We start from the raw sequence: 23298 nt of genomic DNA, 5'->3' as shown, positions 1-23298 counted from the left end.
AATCTCCTGCTCTGGGAGGGTTTTCTCAGCAATGCTTGTAGACTAGGAAGGCAGGAGCGCTCTTCTGGAAGTCACATTTTAAACACCTGCCTTGTTCTTCTCTCCCTGCCCTCCTAGGAGATGGCCACCTGGCATCTCCACCATCCTTTCTAGATCATGGTCTGGGTATTCAGGACCCTAGAGTTCCTGATTTAACTCTGGCTGAGTCTGTTGCTATGGTCTGAGTGGCTTCCAGAACTTGACACTACACTCCTAATGCTGGCCGTGTACCCCAGGGTCCAGAGATGCCCCAGAAGGGCTGTGTGTCTTTACTCTTATGTGTGTTAACTGTTTTTTGGCCTGGGTAGCCTAGGTGACTACCATAGCTGAAGAAAAGAGAAATTCCTCCTTCTATCTCAGCTTCTCTTTGTTAAACTTCTAAAAAATCCACTTACCTATTCTGCTGCCATTTCCCCAGGACGCTGGCCAGAATTACTCCACTGAAACCATTTTCCTCGGATGCTTATGTAACAGTTGGTATACCATTGCTAAGACATGCTTTCTACCTTTACAAACCTTACGTATGAATGCTTCTCTCACTCCCGAAATACATGTAACTGGTGTGCAGGGGCTCCACTCATGTTTGTAGACTGCTTGTGCTTCATATGTGCGTATTGCCTCACACACATACTAGGTGTTTTGAAAATACTTAATTTCTGCGCATGGGTAAACCACAGATTGGCTTTAGCAAAAACACATGATATAACACATGCATTAAAAAGAGCTAAGAGGATTTCTTTGTTCCACACTAGCCAGTCTGCCACCCTCAAACGCTGACTTTATCACAAGAGTCTAAGGCTTCCCTCTGCAAAGGGTTTAGGGTCCTTCTGGAAGCCACGTGGTACATGGCAGCCAGCCAGGAAGCCTGCTGTAAGGCAGCACAGCCCAGCAAGGTTATTACAAGGACAGGTGTGGGCTCAGTCCAGATCCAGCCATCTGTGTGTCCTCAGGTTGCAGAGATGGCTCACACATGTCCCCACATGTTCCCGAGTCACTTATCCACCTTGCACAACTCTCCGCAGACGAGGTCCATCTGGCACTGCAGGGTTTTCCACACTCAGCTCCTCCGGTTTTCCAGTCATCGCTGTGGCATAGCACGGGGTCCTCCATGTTTATAGCAAGTCTCCTGGGACATTTATGGATCTGTTTCTGGAATTTTCCCTCCAACTTTTTTTTGAAATCACAGCATGAAGCTGTGATCAAAGGATCCAAAATAAGCTGCTTGACTTTCTGTCCTGAGATTTCCGTAGCCTTTTGGTTTGGGGGACTGTTGAACTACACTGCAGGTCAGTGCGTGACACAGAGGCAAAAGCAAGACTGTCCGGGTAATGAAGCCTCGAGGTAACCAGGGGCACAGAACACGACAGCACTCTCGTGTGTGTCACCTGACCTCACCCCACTCGGAATCCTGTGGGGCTTTTCTCTTCTCTCACTGGTAAACAATGATTCCCCAGTCTATCTTTTACAGGATCACAGAACTAGGATGCAAGTGTCCTACTTAATTTTTCAAAAAATTTTACTAGTGCATGTCTGCAATACATAATGTTTGCATTCGGTGTGGGAAATGGGTTCACGTGCATAAGATCTTCATTCTTTTTTTCCTTTTCCCTCCTGCCCTTTAAAAATTTACTTTGGCTACCATACGACAATTATACTGAAAACAAGGAGTACTTTTTGATACATTGTCCATGCTGCATTATCTTAACTTCTCTCTCTCTCTCTCTCTCCCTCTCTCTCTCTCTCTCCCTCTCTCTCTCTCACACATTTCTCATCTCTCCTATTTTCTGGGACTTTTGGGCTTTATCTATATACAATAATTTCTCAATTTACAAATGAATTCTGCTCTGGGAGGATGTTTGTAATTCAATTTGTTGATCAGTCAGATAAAACGAATGGAATGATTCACATTATAAGAATGAGTGATGTCTGCCACCCTCCCGCCTCGGGCCAATCTCCCAATTATTTTTACTTTTGTCTCCGTGCTTACTGTTTTGAAATGCTAGTCACTGCCTCTTCTCTCGCTTTCCAGGGCTCTGGGCTCTGACTGAGCACTGCCCCGCTGCACCCTGTCACCCGGCTCAGTGAGCACACGACAGCTCAGCTGTGACAGTGTCCAGCAGACACGGGAGCTACTTCCAGGATTTGTTGGCATCTACGAATGTTTGTGATGAGAAGTCCCCTTCTATCTGTGAACGTCCACAACTCGAATGTTCCCAAGTTAGGGACTCAGTATAATGAGTATCTCATAAAAGACAAACCACGGGATGTCTCATCTGTGGGTCTGATTTGCTTCATTTAACATTATGGGCTCAAGGTGCATTAATTTCACACAAACAATTCAAATTTATTCTTCTTTGTGGCAGAATAGCACTTTATTGTGTGTAAACGTGAACATATGGGACCACTTCCAACCTTTAGCTATGTTCCATAGTGTTTGTTCCAGTTTACACTTCTACCAACAATGTTTAAGGGTTTTCCAACTGCAGCCTTATCAGAATTTGTTGTTTTTTGATGTTTTGATGATGGAGTAAGATGGAATCTCAGCAGTGTTTCAATTTGATTTAAAGATAATCAACATTTTTCAGGTACTTATTGGCCATTTGTAGTTCTTCTGAAAAGTGTCCATTCATTTTGATTGGGTCTTTTTTTGGGATGAGGTCTAACTTTTTGAGTTCTTTATGTATTCCACATATTAGTTCTCTGTCCAAGGAGGAGCTGACAATCTCCCCCCCACCACCATTTTGTAGGCTGTCTCTTCATGCTGTTTGCTATTTTCTTTGCTATAAGAAGCTTTTTAATATGATAGAATCAGATGTTCACCGATTTTTGTGTTTCTTTTTATGCCATTAGAATCTGCTCAGAAAGTCTTTGCCTACGCATCTGTCTTCCAGAGTTTTACCTACTTTACCATCTAGAAGATTGACTGTTTCTGGCTTAATATCTAGGTCTTGCTAGGGATACAGCTCAACAGCCCAGCCCTGTCAGGCAAGCACAAGGTCATGAGTTTGATTCCCAGTACAATAAAAGAAAAATCTAGGTCTTTGATCCATTGTGATTGGACTTTAGCTCATGGTGAAAGATATGGTTCTGGCTTCAATAATTTTGTATGAACATAGCCAATTTCTCCAGCATCATTTGGTGAAGAGGCTGGCTTTTTTCCAGTGTATACTTTTACTCCTTTGGTGAAAGATCAGATGTCTGAATATGCCTGCAACTAGAATGAAATTTTGTTTGTTTTGTTTTGCTTTTAGAGAGAGTCTTGTTATACACGTTTGACTGGCCTCAAATTGTGTAGCCTAGGATGACCTCAAACTCACAGAGACCCTCCTGGCTCAGCCTCTCAAGTGCTGGGATTGCAGACACGTACCACCACACCCAATGTTGAGATTTTATATAACAGGTTTTATGAAATTGTGAAATTGTCTTCTGCTCCAAGTTTGATGAATATTTTTATCATGAAAGGATGCTGAATTTTGTCAATTGTTTTCTAACTTGCTTTTAAAAACCTCTTCAAATTAAACAGTATAAATTTAACTGTTTTAGAGTGATGCATGTTTATACTCACCCACTTATTTACAAATTCATCATTACTCCTTATAGAGAAGAGCTTGTTTTGATTTGCACACCTGGCTGCCATTCGTGAAAACTGAGTTATTCTTTATTCCTGTCAAGTGCACTGCCGTGGCACAGCTGATAGCACCATCAGAAAGAGACTAAAGGCAAGAGCTCCTACTTGCCTGGGTCGCTCATCCTCACAAGTCCTCAAGGCTACACTGCCCCAAATGTGAAGGTACCACTCACTGCATGCAAGTATTGCCAGTGAGAGAAGTGAAGAAATCTCCTAAGATGTTGGTTACCTGTGATTTGAAACCAAAGATATTTAAAATGAAGTTAAGAGTTATAAATACACATACATGTTATTGGCAGGATAAACTTTCTGTGTTGACAAAAAGAGTACAGTTTTTCTACTGCAAGTTAATAGATTCTAAAATCAGCAGGCTTTTCGTGAAAGTAATTAAGAAAAACGAAGCAGAAGCAAATCCAATCTTTTAAGAACATTTTGCCTTTAAAATAACTTTCTGTAAAATCATCTAGAGTGAAATGTAAGTGAACTCTGGTTCTGTGTGTTCAGTGGAGTCAAATTGAACCTGAAAACATCTTTCATTTCTATAGCTACTTTATTATATTTATACAAGGTTACAAAAAATTAATTGGGTGACTTAGTGAGGCAACTGTCACATATATTATGAGGTCTGCATGCACGTATTATGAAGCAATGCTGACTGTAAATTCAGCCTTACTGAATTAGTTAGCCAAGGTTGCTAGAAATGACTTAATGAGCGTGAACACACAAACTTCCAGTAACCCTGCAGGCGGAAAAGTGGCCCATGACCTAAAAGAACCTCTCTGTTAGACCAGGGAGATGATGAAGTATGTGAAGTCACAGCCCCTCGATGTGACGGGAGACCGGCTGCCCAGGCAAGGGTGGCCAATCGGCAGAGTTAGGGAGTGAAGAGGAGAGTGATACATTCCAAAAAGTCATCTCATAATATGCATCAGCTAAAAGACTGGGAGACACACTTCATCCCTGTTAAAATTTAAGAAGGAACGAGTATCCACAGCATCTGAAGCGTGGCTGCTCATTAGCTCAGCTGTCCCTTAATTGTACTTAGCAATCTGTCTGGATTCAGCTCGCAGAGTAGTAGAGGTAGAAAAAAGGTTTAAAATGGCCTTTTGGACACACACAGGGGTGAAGGAGCAGCTGGTCAAGAAGCGGCAGTCCCATCGCCAGCAACACACGCACGCACGCACACAGAGCACATATCAGTGACGTTAGAGAATCAACTAAAGTGAAGGATGAGATTCCCGGCAGGAAATCAAAGTAAGCAGGTGATAACCTTGTCATGTCCTAAGGACACAGCAAATGGTTCATTGCTATTGGATTCCTGCACTTAAAAATAAGGCATCATTCAGTACCGGGAATCATGGGAGGAATTATCTTTAATCTCAAGACAAGTCTATTCTATATGTCTTCTTCTTCATACAGTATTGTCTTGGAGGCCCAGTCAGAGTCAACTTTAAAAAAATGTAAAGAAACATATAAGGTTGGTATATAAATAAATATATAATAACTATAAAGAAAGATTTTAAAATTGTGATTTTCAGATGATTTTGTTTAGGGTTTTCAAAATCTCAAAGAATTTGAAGATCAATGATTAGAGATTTTGGATTTTGGAAAGAGAGCTAACTATAAAATCAATATGGCAAAAATCAATTATCTTTCTGCATAGTATTAACAAAAGGTATAATCTTAAAAGGTGACATTTTCCATAACAATAATAAAAGCTAGGTAATACTTGAGAATAAATCTAATGAAAACTATTTGAGCTTGCATATAGAAAAGTAGAAAAAATACTCTAAAGAAATCTAACAGAAATAACTGGATATAACAACCAACCTTGGAATTCCTCAAATGGAATTTAACAAGCTAGTCATAAACTCCAGGTGGAAAACCAAAGGATAGTCAAAAGCCAGGATATTCTGAAACAAAGAAGAAATCAAACAAATTAGTCTATTAGATAGCTGGATAAATTATTACAAGCTTTAGGAGACACAATTATCAATTACATGAAAGACACAAAGTAAACCCGATATGTATGAAGCATTAATACATCATTAATACACCCTGTGGCAGGTACCAATGCTTTAGATCAGTTTTTAAAAGGACTTTTCAGTATGATACTAATACAATCACCTATAGAGGGGGAAATGGTAATCATTTGATGTAGGGGAAACTTAATGTGAAAGATAGAGATATTGAAAACATAGAAAGATATCTTGGTGACATTTAACAAAGGAAAGTTTTTTGGTGTGTTTTATATAAGATCACCAATTTTAAATGAGAAAGAATTAATTACATTAACAGTAAAGATATTTGTTCATCAAGAGACATCATGAAGAAAGAACTAGCCATAAACTAAGAGAAGATAGTCTCAGTACATACATTTCTTAACAAAGAATTATAGAACATAATCCATAAAGAACTATGAAAGTTAATAATACAAACAAAATCACATAAGTAGAAAAATGAACATAAACCTATGTCTCCCAGAAAGGCATGTCCCGTGATTTTAAAAGTGCTTAATCTTATTAGCAATCAGAGAAAAATACAACAGTGTATTTTACATTCAATAGATTGCCAAAAGTTAAGGAGTCTGACCATGTCACATTCTGGGATCAATATTTATGTACTTTGGTTTGAGGGTACAAATTTGTACAAATACTTTGGTACATTGTCTAACATTCCCTTTCAAAGTTGAGCACTGTGTATCAGTAAGCCAGAAATTCCGCTCCATGCCAGATACCCTAGAAAAACTGTTATTTATGTTCACCAGGCAATTGCTCAAACTATGAAAAATGTGTATGGCGGTATTCTTCAAGAGCACAAGAAAAAAGCAAAAAATAAGCCATTGAAATTATATCAAGCAAAACTCACTCACTAAAGAAAACAACCAACAGTGAAAAGACATCCTACATATTGGGAAGAAGCATTTGCAAACCATACTTCTAACAAGAAAATATTATCAGGGCTATATAAGGAACTCCAAAACTCCAATATCAAAAAATCAAATAACAATGTAAAAGTGCACAATAGACCAAATAGACATTTTTCAAAAGACACATTCTTTTTTTAAAGGATCAAAGGTTTATTTTGACTCAGTTTGTAGAGGTTTCAGTGCAAGGCAGAGATGAGTCCTGAGGAGATCTCTCTCTCTCTCTCTCTCTTTTATCGGTACCGGGGATTGAACTCATGACCGCCTGCTTGCAAGGCAGGTGCTTATGCCACTGAGCTAAATCCCTAGCCCCTGAGAGTTAGTCTCTTGCAGTTCTATTTCTATATAAGCTATGATATTTCTTCTTTCCTTTATGATCTTATTTGAGCCCACTATTTTTATAGTCCAAAGCTTTGAAAATTTTGTCTTTTTCTAAAGAAAACTATTACATTTTTCTATTGCTGTCTGTGCATTATTGAGTCCATCACCTGCATTATTTCCTTCCTTGTCATGTAGTTTGACTTAGCTTGATTTTGTTTTTTCTGTTCACTTAAAGTAAGTTTAGGTTATTCATTTGAGTTTCATTTGTTTGTTTGTTTTTCACTCAGGATCTCACTATACAGTGCAAGATGGCCTTAAACCCACTACGGACTCCAGGCTGACCTCAAACTCATGGCAATCCTCCTGTCTCAGCTTCCGAAGTGACGGGATTACAGGAATGTGCCATCCTGCCAGGCTTTGTTTTGCATGAAAGCATTTTTTTTTTTTTTTTTGCTATCAACCACAGATTTGGTGAGTTATGTTTTATTTTTTCTTGGCTCAATATATTTTATAATTCCTGCTTTTTTCTTGTCTGATTCATTGATTTTTTTCAGAAGTATTCTTTTCACTTGTTGACATATTTGTGAATTTTCCAATGTTCTTTCTGCTATTGATTTCCAGTTTCATCCCACTGGGGTTGGAAAGGTTAGTTAATATTATTTGAAACTTTTTAAATTTGCAAAAATTGTATTGTGACCAAAAGTGAATCTCTCTTGGAGAAAATCCCATGTGCACTGGCGAGACGGGCTCCTGCTTATCTGACTCCTGGGATGCCTGAAACTGCAGATAGCACCAAGCCCTAGGTGGACAGCACTCTGTCTCGCTTGCTTAGCTCTCCATGGGTTCAGTTATCTGTCATCAGCCGCAGTCTGGAATGTTACACAAAACAATTCCAGAAACAAATGATTCATCATTTTAAGCTGTGCATTGTTCTTGGTAGCTCCTTCCTGTCCAGGACAAAATCAACTCTGCTCAGTGTATCCAGGTTGCATATGCTACTGGCTTGTGAGTCACCTAGGAGCTGTCTCAGTCATCAGAGCAACTGTGGTGGAGCGGTGGTATTTGTGCTCAAGTAATCCTCACATGAAAGCCTACACTACACCAGCACACCTGTGTCAGTTCACCTCACTTCCTCTCACCACAGAGACAACACAACAGTCACAGCATCCCAAGAAAGGGGTGAGTACAGCTCAGTGAGATTTTGAGATGAGAGAGAGAGAGAGAGAGAGAGAGAGAGAGAGAGAGAGAGAGAGGAAAGAGACAGAGAGACAGAGGAAGAGAGAGACACAAGGTTGGCATGTTTATTACAGTGTATTGTTATATTGCCATAACTTCACTATGTTATGTTAGTACTTAGTACTTGCTGCTAAGCTGTGTCTATTTATAGTTTAAAGTTTACCATGAGTATGTTAGGCAAAAACATAGTATATATAAGGAAACAAAAATATTATATGAGTTCTAATATAGTCACAGTTCTCTTTGATGTTTTGTTTTGCTTTGAGACAGGGTTTAACTATGCAGTTCAGGCTGGCCTTGAATTCATTTTGTAGCCCAGGCTGGCCTTGAACTCACAGCCATCCTCCTGCCTCAGCCTGCTGAGTGCTGGGATTACAGACCTGCACCACCACACCAGGCTTAGTCACAGACTCAAGCATCTCCTAAAGAGGGTAGAACACATCCTCTGTGGATCATGGAGTCCTCCGTGGATAATGGAGGACAACTCTACATATTCTAATGGACAGCAGATACCTGGGTCTTCCTTTTCCTCATTCAGTTAATCAATGCTGCTTGATTTGATAATTTCATCTCTGTGCTCCAAGTAATTATTGATAGGAACTTGCTTTGGCCTTTTTGTTACTTGTTTTGTTAATGTTTTCTATTTCTTTTTCTCTCTTGCGGCCTTTCTTTGTGTTTCTTTGATATTTTTGTAATTGTACTTTGTGATGTTTTTTCTATTTTAACATTTATTTCATTTTCTGGTTATCATAAAGACTTAAGCAAGATGTTAAAGATGTAACAATCTACTTTAGAGGGTTAATCATTTAAATTCAATCACATACAGAAATTCTATACTCTTTCTACCCCTCATATTAACAATTTATTTTATCGATGGTACAATTCGTATATTCATGTGTTCATTAACAAATGTTGTATTATTGGCTACTCTTAATACTTTTGTCTTTTCGTTTCTAATACTGAAGTCAAAAGTGAGTTACAGCGCACCATGAAAACATTACAGTATATATGTCTGTGTACATTTACTATCAGCTTTTGTTTTGCATTGCTATTTATGTCCTTGTGTTTCAGCTTGCAGAACTCCCTTTCTCACTTCTTGCAGAGTAGGTCCACTGGGGATGAATGCTTTCAGCTTTTGTTTGTCCTGGAAACTCTCTACATTTCTTCACCTTGGAGGACTATTTTCTTGAGCACAGTACTCTTAGATTTTTTTTTCTTTCAGCTATGTGTCATCACACTCCTTCCTGTCCTATGAGATGTGTGTTGGGAATCCGGGAGTCCCCTTGTCACCCTAGGGATGACCACACATTTGTGTCAAGTCACTTTGCTCTTACTCATTTCAAAATTATTGTCGTTAACTTTGGCAATTGACACAGCTACAAGGGTGTCTCAGTGTGTATTTCTTTGGGTTTGGTCGACTTGGCATTTTAGCAGGTGAGTGTGGGAGATGGAGGTGATGTGAACCTGGACGTTCATTTCCCTTCCCAGAATTTCAGAAATTATTTAATTAAATAAACTTTATGTCATTTTTTCTTCTCTTTCTGGAGCTCTCATAATACACATTAGTTTGCTTTATACTGTTCAGTAAGTCCCTTGGGCTTTCTTTATTTTTTGTATTTCATTTTTTCTTTTTTAAAGGATAATTTAAGATTCCTCATCTTCAAGTTTGCTGGCATGTCCTCTGCTTAATCAAATCTGTTTGTGGAGCTCTCTATTGAAGTTTTAAATTCAGTTATTGCATTCTTTAGATCCTGAATTGTCATTTTTTTAATGGTTTCTATCTCTTTGTTAGTATTATTGTGTTCTAGAAGTTGAGATTTCCTGATTTTGTTTAGTCGTCTGTGTTGTCCTGTAAACTTTTGAAATTCTTTAAGAGAAGTATGTAATTTTGCCAGGTGTGGTGGTGCATGGTATGCTCACAGTACTAGGAAGGCTGAGGTGAAAGGGCTACTACAAATTTGAAGTCAGTTAAGTCTGTGAGTTCAAGGACAGCCTGAACTACATAGCAAGCTCAAAACAAAATTACGGGAGTCTTTGCCACCCTGTTGATAGATCTCCCCTTTTTTAAGTACAGTTACTAGAGATCTTCTTTGCCCTTTGGTTGTGTTGTATTTCTGATTCCTGTAGCTATGCTTTCATGTTTGCACATGGAGATTACCAGTTGCCTCTGCCAATTTTTATGGATGGGTTTGAAAGACTTCAGCAGCCGGCTCTAACTGTCACAAATTTTCAGTGTCTCTCAGAGTTTTCCTGTGAATGTGTGGGATCCGTGCCTCCACCTCCCCTTTGTAGTGAACCTTTACCCACCGATCCCCACAGGCCATACCGGTAATTCTCCCCAGTCCCCGTTTTTACCTTTCTTTGAGCATCTGAAATGCAACATGTCCATAAGAGTTCCAGGTGGGGTAAAACAGGACCCAGAGCCTTGGATGGACCCTGGCAGAGGAGGGATGATGGAGGCTCTGTGCACTGCCCATTTTCCTGCACCGGATGTGGTGGTCTCTCTCCATCTGAGCCATGCCGCTGTTTGAGGAACTTGTAGTCTGACCTGATGATCGCAGCTCTTCTGTGTGCTGTGTTCTTCCTGAACTGAGTACTGTAGCCTCTAAATTTGACTATAAACTTCTCATAAAAGTGCTTTGGTCAGCATATCATTGGTAACATGGTGTTTCTGTGGCAGCACAAGGACTGAGACTTCCTATTTCACCATCTCGTTGATGTAACTCCAGAATGTGCCTTTATCTCTTTGCCTTAATTATTCTAGATGAATTATCTAGAGAAGTTTAAAATACTACTGTCTGTTTTGCATCCCAAGAGGTTATGATTTAATTTACCTGGGGTGAATGCTAGGCATTGGGATTGGCTAAGAATCCCTAGGTATTTCTAGTGAGTAGTCATTGGTAATAACTAATGTCATTACTGAAATCTCAATCCCTTTGAAAACCTCGAGACTGAAGACTATTGAGTTTTTCATGCCTTTATATATCTAAGGGTTGTAACCTAGCCTGACTTAATTATCATTGTCTTTTTGAAACCCGTATAAACTGCCCCTAAACATCGCTGCTCTGATGAAGTTTGATCAATAGGAAGGTTCCTGAATGTGAAATAAAAACATAATCCACGAGAGGAAAATACAGCAATGTAGATTTCATCAGAATTTAAATTTTCTGCTTCTCAAAAGACAGAAATTTGTGCACAAGAGGACAAGCTACAAGGAAATATTTGTAAATCAAATATCTGACAAAGAATGTTTTTCCAGACCATCCAAAGATATCTCAAACAAGAAAACAACTCAATTTTTTAAAATTTTGCTTGAGCAAAAATATTTTAATAAGCATCCCACTAGAGAAGACATACACTTGTCAATAACGAGAAAATCACTACGCTCCATGGAGTAATCATTAGGAAAGTGGTAAAGCCCCATGAAATATCACTGCGCACTTCCTAGAATGACTCACATTAGAAAGACAGTCCAGGGTAAGCAAATGGAAAAACTCATAGGAATAGAAAAGTGGTACAATCGTTTTGGATGGCAATTCAGCAGTGTCTTAAGTACCCTAAAATCTATGTCTGTGGTATTTAACCAAAAAGAAAGAAGGAAACAATATAGCTCTATAAAAACTGCTATGAGAATGATTACATAGCATTACCCAATTCTTGTAAGTTTAGGGGTGGGGAAGGCAGGTGAAATGGCAGAAGCAATTTCAAGGAGCAATTCATCTTAAATGAGTTATTGAGATAATAGGGAAGGAGGGCAGTTGGAGCGTTTATTATCGTCTCACCCTAAAACCTGGCGAGTGACAGAACTGTTTTCTACTCTGAATTATTTTGTTTTCCTGACGTATAGGTTTGTCCCAGATTGAGCGTTCCATCCATCTCCGTGTGAACATAGAAGCGTGTGCAGGGCAGTGTGTGCTCCTAGCCCCGGCCTCGCCATCTGCGCCTCATCAGGGCTCTGCCTGCACGCACGACTTAGCATGAGGCTGCAGCTTGCTTGCTTTCTGGAGGAGCCTGGTTAGTTTATGATACAAATGTGTTCTGAAAAATAGACCTGATTCATACTTTGCTGAGCAAAACAATATATTTCTTCACCCAGGGAGAGAAAGTGCAAATGACTTGTGCAAAGTATATGCAAGAGGTAGGTTTGGGGTTTTTAAGCTTATTTTTAAGCTGAGAGTAAGCTCTTTGACAAGCAAGGTCTGAGCGTGCCTTTTGGAGGCCCTTTCTGCAGATCATTTTCTTTCAGCAGCCTCCTTTGTTCATTTTTGTGAATTCGATCCAAGTTGCAAATAAATGGATCTGTCATCATTTCTCAGAATGTGTTGTTTTCAACACGACCTGCTGATTTTCCCAAGTGTTCACTGTTATGGTGGAGTCATGGTAGCATGGCCCATCAACCCCACTCGCTTGCTTTTGGCCACTGAAGGCTTTGCCTTTCCTTTGACCTCCACCCAAGTGTACAGGCTTGCATCATTCCTTCTACCAGATGTCTCTCCTTTCCTTCCCCCTTTTTTGGTGCAAGTCCAAGGTACTTTAACTTGAATTTCTTGACTTCTCTCAAGAATAAGAACGGCTGCTGGATGCAAGCCCAATCTCACATAGCAAAATCTAGGTAGCAGCTCCATCACATGCATTCAGCCTCACTGGTATTTTCTGAAGACAGCTCCCCCGAATGCCAGGGACTCCCTACGATGTTCTTAAGAAAATCAAATGAGATATAAAAAATGCAGATATAAAATACTACAGGGATAAGTATATTATAGTTTTCAAATTTGTTTGACTCGTCTTTGTTAATTTGGTAAACAATAAATTGGACAAATGGCCTGTTGGATGATGGTATAGAGTGACAGACAGACAGACATAACCTCTGATTTGTCTTTTTCCAGGCTTGTGTTAGCATCATCTCTGCAAAACTCAATCTTGTTCTCAACAACGCTGCACATTAGAATCAGCAGACTGTTTTTAAAGATCTTGATGCCGTCTAAACACCGCAGAGCAGGGCGTTAAAAATTCCAGAAGTTGGAGCCACGAATCAGTATTTTGAAAGCATCTCACGTGATTCCAGTGAATGACCGAGAAGAAAGTCACATCTGTATGCCTAAGAGCCCATGCAGACCGCTGTCACAGTGCTCAGCAGGTTATGTGAAAGCCACCTGGACTGGTGTTCATCCCTCCTTGGGGATTACAGACTTCCCAGACACAAGAATCACACCCTTTGACATATTTTACTTCATTTCATGTCAATGTTATAGCCACACAGTAACCATTCAATTAACGTTGGATTAATGGATGTAATGATGAGAAATTGCTCTGGATTCTGCTGAGTGATTTTCCTTATTATTCCAATCAGAAAAGAACCCCAAAAAATTGATTTGGAAAAGATCATTGGGTAAAAGTTGAATTTTGTTTTTTTTACAAATATCTAAACTATTGGTTGTGAATTTTAACAGTTGGAAACCTCTTTTAGGTATGCCGTGCTTAATTTTCAAAGTTAAGATTATTAAACTTAAAACCGGGTAGCAAACTTGTAAACAAATTGTACCAACTTTAAAATTTTTTTATTAGAATTCTTAAAAGATAACTTTTTTTCAGTATTCTAAAAAACTGAGCCTTGTACTTTGGTATGCTTAAAAATGATCTTGCAAATTTTTTCATAGTGCATGGTTCCAGGCAATAGTCCCAGAATTTCAGATTCAGGAGGTCTGGGAGGAATAAAGACATTTGTGTAAATAGCTTTTTTTTTCTTTAATACCTGAAGAAAGTTTTGTTCTCTACAGAAATTTATATTATATCAGGTTCTAAGTAATATATTAGAAAAGCAGTACTATTACTATTAAAAAAAGAACACTACCCTTAAAATACTAGACAAATAGTACAATATTTCTAGTATACACACTTTCCAGTATCAATATTTCAAATTGTATTAAGGACTTTATATGAAATAAATAAAAGGCACGGTCATTCAAATGTTCAATAATTTTGTTGACTATACAGTTTAAATTTTTTAAAAATTTTATTTTTAAAGAGGTAAAATTAAAAACATAAAACAACAAAACAGATCATAAGATAACAATGTAAGAGACACAGATTTCAAAGCAAGACAACTGGAGATCATATTGTTCCTTGTTTTCTTGTTTTCTTCCAAATAGTTGTCCATATCTTCACATACAACGAATTCATACAAGAAAAAAATAGTATAGAACTGATCAGAACAGGATGATGAAGGCATTTTAGGTCTTCAAGACCAGACAATAAGGAAGTCAACAATGGCTGCCATAGTGTCTCTTCAAAATAGCTGTCCATAGCTTCATGTATGTTGAAATTAAACAAAACAGATCAAAATCATTCTGAACAAAGAATAATAGTATTGCTGGATTTCACATCATGACACTACAAAATCAGTACTGCATACCTTGTTGACTCTTTTTTCTTGAAAGTAGCTTTTCATTTCATTGCGCATTATATTATTGATTCTTATAAACTTTTTTAGAAGTTGTATGCATGCTTGAGTCTCTACATGTTTATCTATCATTTCTGTATTAGAGGGAAAAACAAAATAAAATAAAACAAATTCCTAGAAAAGCACAAAATGAAAAAGACATATAAACAACAATAGCCCAGAACACTGACAGTACAGGCCTTCAAAACAAGGTGGTGTGAACATAACTAGGGTTGTTATTTTACATAATGGTTTTCAAGAGTTCCTCAGATCACCATACAATACTATGCACAATTGTTCCAATCCTATGAGTGTTAACTATTTTGTTCCAAGAACTTGTAGAGTTTGTAGCACAATCATCTTAGCTATCCTGTGTGTGTATGTAATTTTAGACACTTTTTTCTTTTCCCTTCCTTTTTCTTTTTTCTCATTTTTCCTGAGGTATTATTTTTCCCCATTAATTAGATCCTTATCCTTTCAATATATGCAAATCAATATTATCCTTGTAATTATTGAGTTTTTTTGTATCTTATGTACTCTTACCATTTCTTACATTAGGGAGACTATACAGTATATACATATATGAGTTTGATTTATTTCACTTATGAGTATGATCTTGAATTGCATCATTTACTTATAAATATCTCAATGTGATCATTATTTGTAGCAGAGTAGTACTCCATTGTATAAAAATACCACTTTTTTATCCATTCCTCAGTTGATGGGCACTTAGGTTGTTTCCAAGATCTGGCTATTACAAATTGTGCTGTTATAAACATGGGTGTACATATATCATTGTGGTATGATGTTTCCAGTTCTTCTGGGAATATGTCTGGGTCAAGTGGGACTTCCAAACCCAGCTTTTTTAGGAATCTCCAGACCGACCTCTATAGTGGTAGCACCAGTCTGCATTCCCACCAACAGTGAAAAAGAGTTCCTTTTTCCCCACAGCCTCTCCAGCATTTGTTGTTGATAGTTTTCTTTATCCTGGCCATTCTTTCTGGAGTGATATGGAACCTCAGTGTTGTTTTAATTTGCATTTCTCTAATGACTAATGATGATGAACATTTTTTCATGTATTTATTCGACACTTGTATTTCTTCATCTGAGAACTGTGCTTCATCTCAGATGCCCATTTTTGGATTGGGTCTTTGAATGTTGGGGGTCTGATTTTTTTTAATTCTTTATATGTTTCAGACAGAAGTCCTTTGTCTGGGGACAGTTCACAAAGATTTTTTCCCAGTTTGTGGGTTCCCTTTGTCTTCAAGATTTCTACCTACTTTGTCTTCCAACAGATTTAGTGGTTCTGTTTTATTATTTATATCTTTGCTCCATATAGACTTTAGTTTAGTACATGCTGATAGGCATGGGTCTAGTTTTAGTTTTTGGCATGTGGAAAGCCAGTTTTTCAAGCACCATTTATTGAAGAGACTACCTTTCTTCCAGGGGATGTGTTTGTCCCCTTTATCAAAGATAAGGTGGCTGAGTGTGTTTGTAGTTGTAGTTGTATCTTCTAATCTATTCCATTGATCTTCAGGTCTGTTTTTATTCCAGTACCATGCTGATTTTATTACAGTAGCTTTGTAGTATAACTTCAAGTCAGGGATTGTGATGCCTCCTGCCTTACCTTTGTTGATTAAAACTGCCTTTGCTATTATAGGTCTCTTCTGGTTCCAGAAGAATTTTAGGAGTGATTTCTCTAGATCTATGAGGTATGTTAGTGGTACTTTCATTGGAATTGCATTGAATCTGTATAACAGCTTTGAGAGAATGGCCATTTTCACAATATTTGTTCTTCCTATCCATGAACAAAGAATGTCTTTCCATTTTCTGAGATCCTCTTCATTTCTTTTTTCAGGATATTATAATTTTCCCTGAATAGATAGATCTTTTGCTTCTTTTGTTAGATTAATTCCTAAATATTTCATTTTGTTGGATGTTATTGTGAAGGGTGTGGCTTCTCTGATTTCTCTGTCAGTGATTTTGTTGTTTGTGTATAGGAATGCTATTGATTTTTGAGTGTTGACTTTGTAATTAGCTACATTACTGAATTTAGTTACTATACCTAGGAGTCCTCCAGTGGAGTTTTGGGGGTCTTCTATGTAGATCATCATGTCATCTGAAAATAATGATAATTTAACTTCTTCTTTTCCTATCCTTACTCCTTTTATTTCTCTCTCTTGCCTCATTGCTTTGGCTAGTATTTCCAGCACTATATTGAATACGAGTGGTGATAATGGACATTTTCATCTTGTGCCTGATTTTAGGGTAAAATCTTTCAGTTTTTGGCCATTTAGTATGATGCTGGCTGTTGGGTTGTTGGGTTATCATATTGAGGTAAAGACCATCTATTTCAACTTTCTGTAAGGTTCTCATCATGAATAAGGGTCGGACCTTATCAAAAGCTTTGTCTGCATCTATAGAAATGATCATGTAATTCTTATTTTTTACTCTATTGATATGATGCATTACATTTATTGTTTTGCATATATTGAACTACCCCTGCATTCCTGGGGTGAATTCCACTTGGTTATGGTGTATAATCTTCTTGATGATTTGCTGCATTCTTTTTGCCAATATTTTATTGAGAATTTTTGCATCTATGTTCAACTACAGGCTAATCTAAGCCTGTAGTTCTCTTTTTTAGTTGGGTCTTTCTCAGGTTTTCATACTATAGTAATATTTGCTTCCAAGAATGAGTTAGGGAGAATTTTTTTTCCCCTTTCAATTTCTAGAGTTTGAGGAGTGTCAGCATGAAATCTTTGAATATCTTGTAGAATTCTGCAGTGAATCCATCTGGATCTAGACTTTTCTTTGTTGGTAGGGATCTAATTACATTTTCAATTTCATTAATTGAAATTGGGTTCTTCAGCAGTATTACATCCCTTCTTGACCCAGCTTTGGTAATTCACATGTTTCTAAGAATTTGTCCATTTCTTCTGTGTTATCAAGCCTATGAGAATAGAGGCTTTAAAAATAGTTTTTGATGATCTTCTGTATTTCCACAGAATCTGTAGTGATTTCACCCATTTCATTCATTATTGCATGAATTTGAGTTTTTCTTTCCTTTTTTAAAATTAAGTTGGCTAGAGGCCTGTCAATTTTATTTATTCTTTCAAAGAACCACCATTTTGATTCATTGATTCTTTGTATTGTTTTCTTAGTCTCTATTGCATTGATTTCTCCTCTGACCTTTATAATTTCCTCCCTATTTTTGGCTTTGGGCTTGACTTGCTCTTCTTTTTTTTAGATGTTTTAGGGATAACATCAGGTTGTTTATTTGTGTTCATTCTTTTTCCTGATGTGGGGGTTCCCCACAATAAATTTTCTTCTGATGACTGCTTTCATTGCATCCCACAGTTTCTGATAAGATGTATCTGCATTTTCATTTTCCTGTAAATATTGTTTAATTTCTTCTTTAATTTCTTCTGTGACCCACTGATTGCTCAGGAGTGTATTATTCAATTTCCATGTGTTTGTAGGGTTTTGTAGTTTCTTTTGTCAATTTCTTGTTTTATGGCTCTATGATCTGATAATATGCATGGGATAATTTCAATTCTTTTGCACTTACTTAAGTATGTTCTGTGGGCTTCCATATGGTCTAGTTTAGAGAACATTCCATATGCTGCTGAGAAAAATGTATATTCTGATGTTGTTGGGTGAATTGCTCTGCATATGTCTACTAAGTCCATTTGTTCACAGGTGTGATTCAATTCTACTATTTCTTTGCTGATTTTCTGTCTAGTTGATCTGTCTCTTTGTGTCAATGATGTGTTGAGGTCTCCTGTTATAATTGTGTGATTGCTTATTTGATTTTTCATTTCTGTTAATATTTGTTTTGTATAGCTGGGTGCTCCCAAATTTGGTGCACATATATTTAAGATTGTTATCTCTTCCTCTTGAAGTTTTCCCTTCTTTATCTCTGGATCATTCTTGGTTTGAAGTTTACATTGTCTGCCAACAGAATAGCAGAATATCTCCTGCTTTTTTGCTGGGAGGATCCTGTTGCCTGGAGTATTGTTTTCCATCCTTTGACTTTGGGGTTAGATGGGTTTCTTGTATACAGAATACGGTTGGATGTTGCTTCTTGATTCATTCTGCCAGTCTGTTTCTTTTAATTGGTGAATTGAGGCCATTTACATTAATTATTATAACTGATATATATTGGTTTACTTTTGACATGTTATCTTTCTGTTGTTGATTCTTTACTTTTCCATTCTGCTTAATTGTCTGCCTTGTTTAGTGGTTTCTTCCTATGGCTATCTAGAATGTCTTTCAGTATTCTTTGCAGAGTTGGTTTGGTGGACATGAAGTTTATCAGCTGTTCTTTGGCATGGAAGTATCTTATTTCTCTATCCATGAAGACAGTTGAAGGACAGTTTTGCAGGGTACATCAGTCTGGGTTGGAAATTGCTTTCCTTTAGGATCTGAAATACTTCACTCCATGCGCTTATTGACTTCATTGTTTGTGTTGAGAAGTCTGCTGTGAATCTGATAGGCTTTCCTTTATAGGTGATCTGTCTCTTCTTTCTAGAAGCTTTTAATATTCTGTTCTTATGTTGGATTTCTGGGATATGTCCGGATATAGTTTTCTTTTGGTTACAGTTATTTGGAGTTCTATATGCTTCACGGATCTGTACATCAGTTTCCATTATTATAGTTAGGAAATTTTCAGCTATTATCTCTTTAACAGTCTCTTGATATCATTTTTGTTGTCACCTTCTTTTTTATTTATACCTATCAATCTTATGTTGTTTTACTTTGCATCATCTTGCAGCTGTTGAATTGTTATTTCCTGATTCTTTGTTATTTGTAAAAGATCTTTCCTTTGCTGTTCATTAGCTGCAATCTTGTCTTCGAGACCTGAAATTCTGTCTTCACTTTTGCTTGGGTTTGCTATACAGTTTAAACTAATAAGTCAAATCTCTCCATCTATTTCACATACACATACACACAGTTAATATCAAGACTCTTGCTACTTTCCAATCTGATTTATACCCAGCTCAAACCAGTTACCAGGATCTTCTACCCTGCAAGACCAATGATCAGCTCTACCAGCTTTCTTAGTAGCAATAAGTAAGTCCACTCCTCCTACTCTAAGAAGAAAGGGCTTTGCTAAGAGGTTTGGGGGGCTCACAGAATCCTGAGGAGGCTGAGGAAGCAGACTAAGGCAGAGTTCCAGGATAACTATAGAATCACACTCGCAAATGGCTCACCAAGGAAGTGGATGCATGCGCCAGGACAAGGAAGCTAAAGTCCAGGAAGTGGGGACCACTGCCACCACACCCCACTCTGAAAAAGGAGGTCTGAGCATTCATCAGTTTTCTCTGCGTGGTTCTATTCCAAAGCAATGTCTTTCCAGACTCATTTGATTTATAGAAACCAAGTAAAATGTCCTCAGTAGACACAGATTCCATCTCAGAATGTGACCTGTACACAAACGCAGAAAGGTATCTGAAAAATTCCAGGTAGCTGACACCCACTGTGTTAGTAATTCATTACAATATTTTGCACCCTGAAACACACTTCAGTGCTCCCTGTTTCCTGCTTAGTATCCAGGAATAAAACATAGGAATACCTAGGTACTCCACTAAGCATCATGGCTACATCAGAATCCACCATTGTCAATTTTGTAGTCAGGGGTTGTGCAGAGAATAATTAGAATCAGGGCCCAGAATTTATAATATTATTTTATGGTGGTCACCCAGAGTTAATGAAAGAAAGTGCAGGAAATCTGTCCACAACACTAAAGACTCTGAATATTCCACCAAGGGCCTGGATCCCACAATAATGTCCTACATGAGTCCAGATAAAGATCCAGAGCTCATGACAATGCCTCCCATGAGTCCAACTGTAAGTTTAGAGCCCACAAGAGCCTCCAGTCTCTTTTAGGGATCTGTGCTGGGAAGGCCCAAAGGTCAGCAGTGGTAGCTAGAAAGTCTGTGCCAGCAGGGTAAAGGAGCTGTCCTGTTAGGTTGAGGGTTCTATATTGGAGCCAAGAAGTCACACTCACAACAAAGACCAGAACTGTCCTGAAAAGCATCACAGCCATCCTCAGCAACATGGAAGCCCAGAGCTCCTCCCATGATAAGCACAGCTGAGTACATGCCAGGAAGCCAGCATGATGAGTTCATCCTGGAGATTAAGCAGCACACATCTTCCCCTCTGGAGCCAGGAAGCGATGCTCGATGTGAGGATCAAGGCTCCTCCAGGAGAACCAATGGCTCAAACAGCAACACATAGGAGAACCCACAATGCCTTAATGCTTCATTTTTCCTTTTCCACGTCTCTATGCTGGCAACGTTCCTCAGGTGGAACATCAGCACTCAGCACCATGGTGATTTAATTCCGTTGGTGTTAAATTGACCACTAGTTTTTAATCCATAACAACAAAAGTTTAAATTTCACCTACACTGTTGCAGATTTCACTTCTGAAGATGTGTTTATCCTGGTTTTGAATAGATAACAAAACTGATACAAATGACTGAAAGGTGCAGTTTACATTAGCGCTTCATTTTTGAAAGTAAATAGAATTTTTTCTCATGTTGGAAGTTGAGAATATATTAAAATACTCAATTCTTTGGAGAAAGGAAGGGATAGCAAAATTGACTAGAGTGGCCCAGAGATAGAATAACCAATGAAGTCTTTGTTCTTTAATTTAATAGTATGTTTCTATAGCAACATGGCAAATAGATAACTAATGCTACATACTTACCAACATTCGCCTGTGATTATCAGCACACAACTGTGATCCATAATTAGAAAGAAAGAAAAGAAGGAAGGAGGCAAAAAGGAGAGAAAGAAGGAAAAATAAAACAAGGAAAAGAAAGAGAAAGAATTTAGAAATAAATAGAAAGAGAGAGAGAGAAAAAGAGAGAAAGCTTTAGTTTAGTTTAGATGAAGCCACCTGATACTTGGGGTGGATGACAAAGAAATAGACAAAAGTTAGCCAACTATGACAATTTTGTAATTCAGCCTGGTTTCCTTTAAACAAGTAGGGAGGTGGCTTGAAATCCGTCCTGGACTTAGCTCATTGCGCTCTCTGGTGTGAATTATCTAGTACACACACAATGCATCTGATGAGCTTTTCAGAGCCCATTACTGCTTGCTTTTGGAATCTCCGCCATGTGCACTTGGTGAAAACTTTCCAAGTGCTCTCAGACAACCCAGTCTGCTCCAATTTCACTGCTGGTGGAATAATGCTTCTCTTTCTTGACTGCATCACCTGGTCCATCTCCGTATCCTTGGTGAGCCAGGCTCCCTGTTGGCAGAGTCCATCCGCTCTCCTCTACTGGACAGAAATGTTTATATACCCACCTTGCTTTCATTCCACATTTTTTCCCTGATTTCGTTCACACTCAGAAAAAAATGATAGCTTGAGGTTCTATTACTCTTCAGCAGCAAACAAAGTCAAATATTACACTTAAAAGACATGTTACAATCATAGTCTAGGGTACTATCCAATAACTAAAAGAACTTGAATGAGGGCGTAGGAGAAAGGTGTATATGCATACAAAGAAGACATCTCTCCAATTTCACAGTGAACTAGATACACTCATAAAAGAAGACAGGTATTGAAACTGACTTTTGAAACAAACATCTCACAAAGGAGTAAGTTGATTTTCTTCTATGTCCACCCCAAACCTCATGCCATTGACTTGTTCTGCACAATTATTGAATACCCTATCATAGGGCACAAAGTCTTGATGGGACCTTGAATTCCCAGGCACACTGTGCCACCAGCAAAATCTCCTTCCAGAAACAAAAATTGAGTTTGGCAACGCTTCAGAGTTTCCCCAAAGATTCCTTGTCACCTGAAGGATAAAGCCCTTCATAGCATAGAAAATTGATTAATACAAGTACAAGCTATTTAATCCTATTCAACAATGGATCCTAAAAGTTTTCACTCAGAAATCATCCTTCCCAAGGTGCTGGTCCTGTCTGAGTTTGCTGAGCTGTTGATCTGAGTCTGCTGAGCCCTGGAAAATCAGTTTGAAAATGGTCTTACTGCCCTAGATTAGTAACTGGCATGTCTGAGACTCACCCTTTGCATACACAAGCCCACTGAGGCTCAGCTTTACCCCTGACTCTGATTCTCATCCAACTCCCACTAGACTCCATTTGTCTTCTGCTTCTTCAGGGCTCCAGACTGGTCCTGAAGGCTAAATCATATGGTTAGCTCTGTACCACCCGTAAGGCTATGGCAAGAGCCAGGTGCCTGTCCTTCATTGTGGCTCAGACCACACTGGTCAGTCACCTCCGACAGACCTGGTTATCATCACCACATGGAGACTAACTCACACCCTGTGCATATCAGTGCCACACTAGACAGCACCAGCAGAACCCTCTGAAGTCAGAATGTGGTCCATCTCCCCAGGACTGGCCTGCCCTGTTGTAGGATTCCCTATGTCTTTCCCAGTTAGTCCCAGCATGCTCTTGGCACCCTCCAAACACATTACAGCTCTGTGCTTGGAGGCTTTGCCTGCCTCCAGCCTGACCCTCATTGCTGGCTCTTCTTAGATCTGCCTGTCTCGGTCTTCGTGTCTTTCAAATGCCACTTCTATGCAGTCTTCTCCCACTTGGCATATGCTGGAGTACAGAACTCTGAAGATTGTAATGTATTCCTTTTGTTCTCACATATGTTTACTCCAAAAGATGGAGACAGCCTCAAAAACTAGCTTAACCCTTAACAGCTCCTTCTTCACTCCA

At 38.4% G+C, this 23298-nt stretch overlaps 1 long non-coding RNA gene across 1 annotated transcript in view; it reads right to left on the bottom strand.

The window, feature by feature from the left end:
* Positions 1 to 23298, bottom strand: part of LOC134473106 (uncharacterized) — a 63366-nt gene that overhangs the window by 11732 nt on the left and 28336 nt on the right. The window contains exon 2 of the long non-coding RNA XR_010043218.1: positions 5498 to 5580. This is a non-coding gene — a long non-coding RNA (uncharacterized LOC134473106). The remainder of the gene's footprint in view (positions 1 to 5497; positions 5581 to 23298) is intronic.

Source organism: Cavia porcellus, unplaced genomic scaffold, assembly GCF_034190915.1.
Source record: "Cavia porcellus strain 051 isolate PalLab524CR breed Dunkin Hartley unplaced genomic scaffold, mCavPor4.1 scaffold_26, whole genome shotgun sequence".
NCBI classification, from domain to species: Eukaryota; Metazoa; Chordata; class Mammalia; order Rodentia; family Caviidae; genus Cavia; species Cavia porcellus.
Note: the sequence above shows the minus strand (reverse complement) of the source record. Positions and strands in the feature narration are given on the sequence as shown.